This window comes from Chrysochloris asiatica, unplaced genomic scaffold (assembly GCF_000296735.1).
Source record: "Chrysochloris asiatica unplaced genomic scaffold, ChrAsi1.0 scaffold00282, whole genome shotgun sequence".
Taxonomy (NCBI): domain Eukaryota; kingdom Metazoa; phylum Chordata; class Mammalia; order Afrosoricida; family Chrysochloridae; genus Chrysochloris; species Chrysochloris asiatica.
The window spans coordinates 1,011,203-1,018,761 of NW_006408800.1; the positions used below are offsets into that span (position 1 = coordinate 1,011,203).

Sequence of the window (7,559 nt, forward strand, 5' to 3'; positions counted from 1 at the left end):
CAAACATGATATCCTTCTCCAGTGACTGGTCCCTCCTGACAATATGTCCGAAGTATGAAAGACAATGTTTGGCCATTCTGGCCTGCAAGGAGTACTCTGACTGCACTTCTTCCAACACAGATCTGTTGGTTCTATGGGCAGCCCATGGCACTTTCAATATTCTTCTCCAAGACTCAAATGCATCAATTCTTTCTTATTCACTCTCTAGCTTTCACATGCATATGAAGTTACTGAAAATACCATCCATGGCTTGGGTCAGGCGCACCTTAGTCCTCAAGCTGACATCTTTGTTCTTCAACACTTTAAAAAGATCTTATGCAGCAGATTTGCTAATGCAATACGTCATTTGATTTCTTGACTGCTGTTGGGGTCCGGCCTCGACAAGGCGGTGAGTACACGAAATTAGGGTGTCTTGTGACGAGAGAGAGAGAGAGAGAGAGAGAGAGAGAGAGAGAGAGAGAGAGAAAGAAAGATAAAATCGACACAAAGAAGACAGAGAAAACAGACACAAAGAAGACAGACACACAGGTTTGATGCAAGCTGCCAGACAGACTGTTCAGTGGCAGACATTGCACTCAAAACTAACTCTAGGTGAGATGTCTGGAGGGGCGAGAGAGAAAGAAATACTCGGAGACCAGAGTGGATACAAGCTGACAGGCAGATAGTCCTGCTGCCAAGAATGCATCCAGAACTATCTCTACCCCAGTCTTTTATTAACTTTTTTAAGGACGAGATCTTTACAGAAGAAGAATGGGATTATTCAGATAAGACAATGCTTAATGATTCACAGAGACAATCTTTAAGATATTTTCTAGGTACAACACAATTTTCTTAGCAATCTAACATTTTTATTTCTACAGGAAAAGGTTCAAGCAAGCTATTATAGATTAATCTTTAGGCCTAAAGGACTTCTAACATACTTTTTAACACTTAATCACTAGTGGGTAAAGGTGAAAAACTTATAAACTCATATAGAGGTTGGTTTATAATCTCTGAAGGGATTTAAGCTGTTTTTCTCTACTTTGCAAGTAAAAAAAATATATGCGTTTGAACAGGATTTCAAACATTTAGCTTTATTTATTAAACTAGTAATTCTTTCTTGCTACAGTTCCAAGGAAGGTGAGAGAAGGGTCACAACCTTTCCAAGAAGGCGAGGTCTCACCCTCACATTCCTTATCCTCTATCCAGATTCCACACCCCAATGCTACAATGTTCACTATCATCACATTTCCATATACCTTCTGGGGGAAGAAGAGCATCTGGATCAAACTGATTAAACCCAGGGTGGTCTGAGGGAGTTGCCACCATTGTCCTTTTCCCAGAATCTACCACTCCACCTCAAGTGAATACCCCAGGCAGTTCCTCTCCAGAACCTCCCTGCTTAATCCCAGTAAACCTGTCCTTGTTCGTCCTCTGAGGAAGTTTTACTGCCTCGGTTCTAGGGGGAAATTCAGTTTTATTAATATACATGGATAATCAAGAGCTCATGTTCTAAGTTAATATTAAACATAACTGAATAATCAAATAAGGAGCAGTTCTGACAATCATCCCAGGTGGCTATCGCTTGTACCTCAGAAAGATTCGTTCCCAGGACCCTATGCACTGCCAACACAGTGGAGACATTAAGAGAGGCAGTATGGAGACATTAAGAGAGGCAGTATAAAAACCATTTTCTCAGAAGCTACAATTACTAGAGTTAGAAGCATAGAATGAACAATATTAGGACTTGTACAGAGGTAGCCACCCAGTAAGTTCACAAACACCAATGAACCCGGGACCCCAAGAGGTCACTTCCTGGGCCCTCAGGGTTCATGGCTCGCCATACCGAGGAGGGCCCTGGGTTTGGATTTTCGTCCAGGTCACAAGGCCTCAGCTTCCCAGCAATTGTGTTTTATGTCGTCCCCAACAGACTGCTGCTTTCATCTATTATGCTATTTTTTGCCTTAAAGTTTATTTTATCAGAGATTAGTACTACCACTCTTCTTCACTTTTTATTGCAATTGGCTTGGTATATTTTTTCCATCCTTTGACTTTTCATCTGTTTTTGTCTCTGTGTGTGAGATGTATCTCTTGCAGACAGCATATTGAAGGATGTTGTTTTCTTATCCATTCTGCCACCCTCTGTCTCTGAACAGGTGAATTTAATCCATTTACATTCATAGTGACCCTGTACAGGGTTTCTGAGGCTGTAAATCTTTATGGGAGCAGAAAGCCTCATCGTTCTCTTACAGAACAGCTGGTAGTTTTGAACTGGTGACCTTGCGGTTTGCAGCCCAATTCGTAACCACTATGTTACCAGAACTCCTTGGAAATGAGTGTAGGATGGCTATAAAGGCATGAAGTGGCTGGCTTACAAGTTTTCAAGAGGGAGTTTAATTTCAAATTGTGCAGAGGAAGGTAGAATTCCCACTGAATAGTTTTCATCTTGTCTAGATGGGTCTGGTGAAAGGAGATAGGCATAGGATTCTTTTGATTTAATAGTGAGTAATTGTTAACATGAATAATTGCAATTGTCACAACTGTAAAAGTAGAAGATGTGTAACAAAAAGGTGGCAGTAGTTAATCCTACATTCTAAGAACAGAGGACCTTAGGACCATCAAAAGGGAAGAGCATGAGTGGGATATGGGATCCTAACCAGAAAAACAGAAACACCAGCAATGGAAGCAGAGGTGATGGTATGGAGAGATAAAGCAGCTGAGGACTCTAGATTCATGGAAAGAGAAAGACTGTGGGAGGCTGACTTGCAAAATGTACCCTTTGGTTGTTTAAATTATTTGATATTCCTGTGTGTTTTTGTGTACATAAAAAACAAAACAAAATACCTAAAAACCAAAAAACAAGGGAATAGAGGCAAATGCTGTTACCTGATGGTACATTGAGGGGATTGTAATCATTGCAATAAAACAAAATACAGTAGGTTGAGTGTAAAATCAATGTTTTGCCACGTAAACTCTCACTCAAATCACAATAAAAGCTTTAAAAAAAAAAAGAGGACAAGAAAGAAGGAAAAGAACAAAATGGATGTCAGAAGATACTCTGAAATTTGCTCTCTAGTATAGAAATGCTAAAGTAAATAGAAGAAATGAAGAAGTTAAAAAGCTGAACAGACAGGATCATTAGCCACTCTTCAGCATACCACCACCAATGTATATGTGGTGCCATGGGATAATGCATTGGACCACAGGTCTGTCTGAATCACAAGGTTGGCTGGTGAATTAACCCTGTACAGGTCACTATGAGTTGAAACCAACTCAACAGCACTTTACAACAACAGTAACAACAAATGTACATTATTACACCATGTGTAAGAAGTCACGTTGACTTTATCCAAAGTATATGGGGAAGATAAGTGCCATCATAGAGAGATTCAAATCAAAATAACAATGAGCTATCATCTCATACCAGTAGTAACAGTGAAGTTCAAAAAAGCAGAAGACAGCAAATTCTGTCAAGGACGTGGAGAGACTGGGATACTCCTACATTGCTGGTGGGACTATAAAATGGTTCAACCAATCTGGAAAATAGTATGGCGCTTCATCAGAAAGTTGGAAATAGAAATACCTTATGATCCAGCAATTTATTTACTTGGCATATATCTACAAGAAATATGAGCAAGAATGTGAGTGCATATACATACACCAATGTTCATTTCAGCACTATTCACAATAGTAAAAAGATGGAGATAACCTAAGTACCCATCAACAGAATAATGGGTAAACAAACTCTGGTACATACACACAATGGAGTACCAAGCTACCTTGAAGAATAATGATGAAGTTGCAAAACACTGCATAACATTGAGGACATTATGCTGAGTGAAATTAGTCAGGCACAAAAGGACAAATACTGCATAAGACCATTATTGTAAAAGCTTAAGAAAAGATTTCCATACTAAAAGAATAATTCTTTGTTGACTGTCAGGGGTGGGAGGGGAGGGGACAATAACTCATAGTTTAGGGGATAGACTCATTATAGCTTTGGTGATGAGGAGGACAGTGAAAAACAGATGGAGAGCAATCAACAAGAAGGGAGAGAGGTAGATGAACAGGGATGATAGGGAAAGACTTAGGGAGATGTGCATGGGCTAAATGGGATAGAGGTATATTGTGATGTATGCACAGCCTTGGAACAACAGGGCTCTATGATATAGGGATCGAGGCAGTCTGAATGGATAAAGGTGGGGTAATAATGTTAAGGTGCTTGACTGTTTTGTGGATATTAGTTTCCCATACTTACTATTGTAATATAGACATTTAAGTAGGATAGAAAGGAATATTGGGAAATATGTTTACAGAAAGCTTGTAAGCCCAACTTCAGCCTACAACTAATTGGATTATCTAAAAGGATACTAGAATGTGGCCAGGGAAATAGGCTTCTTGTTAAACCTCTGTAGAGTATGGGGCCTTAGGTGTAATCCTGAGCCCCACCCAGAACCTTCAGAGGTGGGACATTTCCAATTGAAAAGATATGCAGACCAACTTGATCTAGAGGAACAGAAAGAAAGAAAGACTCATGGGAGTGAGGTAGGGGTGCAGTGGGGCAGACTGTGAAAATATCTAGCAAGCTGTTTGCCTTGGGGTCATCAAGGCAAGAAAAGTCAAGCTATCAGGGTAAATCCCTTTCTAAGACTGTAACTCAAAGGGAACACACGAACAGTCTTGTATGTTCACTGGTGACTGTCCAGGTCAACTTGTGAATGGAGGTGGGGAAAATTCAGCAATGAAAACATGGACTGAGTGTGACCATGTTCCATTACACCTGATAACCTTGAGATGAGAATGAGAAGAGGATGGGCTGGCTGGCTTGAAGTTCAGGGAGATGTTTGAACTCCCAAGTCCAAGGAAACTGATCTTGCCATTGGGGGCTAGAGTTAAGAGTGAAGCAGCCAGCTGGTCTGAAGTGGGGGGAGGCAGGTGAGAACTCCCAAAATTGCATATAGTTCCCATTTGACCTAACTTGGATGACTTGCTGACCGGACCTCGATCAGATTAAGATAAAGAAGTTTGATACAGGGAGCAATTGTAAATTGCTAAAATGAGATGAACTGGACTTTTGCTTATGGATGCAGTTGCCTAAAATTGCAACCTAAAGGGAAGGATTCTTCATTTCAAGGATCAAGTTTGCCTCCTCAATACACTGGGTTGATAGAGACAGGCAACTTAGACTTTGGCTATCAAAATTGGGGGAAGGCTTATAAAGGCATGAAGTGGCTGGCTTACAATCTTTCATGAGGGTGCTATCATCACAAAGAGGTGGGTATAAGATAGAATATCCACTGAATATTTTTCCTCTTGTCCAGATAGGTCTGGTGATGATGGGGATAGAATTTTATGATTCAATTGTGAGTAGTTGTTATCAGGACTAATGGCAATTGTCACAACTGTAAATGTAGGAAAGGTGTAATCAAAAGGGGAGAGCAGTCAATCTGTAATTTCAGGAACAGAGGACCCTAGGACAATCAACAGGGAAGAGCATGAGAGGAGTGAGGGACCCTAACCAGAAAAGTGGCGATGACATAAAGAGACAGTGCAACAGAAGACTCTAGGCCCATGAACTGAGAAAGGAAGTGTGCCTGCGGGCAGGAGGATGGCTTGCAAAATGTGCCCTTTGGAGATTTAAATGAATACATATTTACAGTATGGTATGTTTATACCAAAAAAGAAAAAAAAAAAAAAAGGTAGTAGAGATAAATTACTGTTAGCTGGTGGTGTATGGAGGGGATTGTATCATTGCACTGATGATCTGTCCTATAAACCTCCACTCAATACACAATGAAACTTTAAAAAAAATAAAAGAGCTGAACAGAAAACATCAAAAGGCAGCTTGAGAAGATAAAGTCAAAAGTTATTAAAAACATGTACAAAGACCTGAAGTTAGAAAACCAAAAGGGGAGAACACGCTCAGCATTTCTCAAGCTGAGAACTGAGATAAAAATCAAGCTTTGCCTTGCAATATTGAAGGATTCTTTGGACAAAATATTGAATGATGCAGAGAGCATCAAAAAACAATAAAAGGAATACACAGAGTCATTGTACCTAAAAGAAATGATCAATGTTCAACCATTTCGAGAGGTAGCATATGATCGAGAGCCAATGATACTGAAGGAAGAAATCCAAGCTACAGTGAAGGCATTGGCAAAGAACAAGGCTCCAGGAATTGACGGAATACAAATAGGAATCTTTCAACAAACATACAGCACTGGAAGTCCTCATCAAATATGCCAAGAAATTTGGAAGACCTGGCTTACTGATTGGAAGATATCCATATTTGTGTCCATTCTAAAGAGGTGACCCAACAAAATGCGGAAATCATTGGACAATATTGTTAATACCACATGCAAGCAAAATTTTGCTGAATTTAAACATGGCTGTTTAAATTAAAGGACTTCCAGAGGTTCAAGCCAGATTCAGATGAGGTTGGGAAATGAGAGATATCATTGATGATGTCACATGGATCTTGGCTGAAATCAGCAAATACAAAAAAGATGTTTACCTGTCTGTGCTTTATTGACTAAGCAAAGATGTTAGACTGTATGGATCATGACAAGCTACATGGACCACATTTCAGAGAATAAGTATTCTGGAGCACTTACTTGTGCTCATGAGGAAACTGTTCATAGGCCAAGAGGCAGTTGTTCAAAAGAACAAGAATAAACTAAATTGTTTAGAAACTGGATTATGTGAAGAAGAACATGGTATAAATTTTGGAGGAAGACTCATTAACAACCTGCAATATACAGATGATACAGCCTTGCTGACTGAAAGTGAAGAGGACTTAAAATACTGTTGAAGATCAAAGCCCACAACTCTAAATATAGTTGCATTTCAATATAAAGAAATGAAAATCCTCACTATGTGAAAATTCTCACTACTGGACTAATAAATAGCATCATTACAAATGGAGAAAAGATTTAAGTTATCAAAGACTTCATTTTGCTTGTATCCACAATCAACACTTATGGAAGCAGCAATCAAGAACTAAAACGACATTGCATTAGGTAAATCTACTGCACAAGACCTCTTTAAAGTGTTCAAGAGAAAGATGTCAGTTTAAAGACATCAGTGAGCCTGACCAAAGTCATGGTATTTTCAACAGCCTCATGTGCATGTGAAAGTTGAACAGTGACTAAAGAACAATACCACATAAGAATTGATGCTTTTGAGTTACAGTGTTGTTGTCAGGTGCCATCGAATCAGAACCGACTCATAGCAACCCCATGCACAGCAGAACGAAACAATGTCCGATCCTGGGCCAATCCCACCACCGCTGCCACACTTGACACCATCAATGATGCCACCTGGTTGATCCATCTTGTTGGGGGTCTTCCTCTTTTTCTCTGACCCTCCATCTAACCCAGCATGACATCCTTCTCCAGCGACTATTCTCTCCTGACAATATGTACAAAGTATGAGAGACGAAACTTAGCCATCCTAGCCTCCAAGGAGCACTCTGGCTGCACCTCTTCCAAAACAGATCTATTGGTTCTTTTGGCAGTCCATGGCACTTGCAGTATTCTCCTCCAACACCACAACTCAAAGGCATCAATTCTTCTACGATC

At 39.9% G+C, this 7,559-nt stretch overlaps 1 pseudogene; it reads right to left on the reverse strand.

The window, feature by feature from the left end:
* Positions 1 to 7,559, reverse strand: part of LOC102811724 — a 51,748-nt pseudogene that overhangs the window by 30,901 nt on the left and 13,288 nt on the right.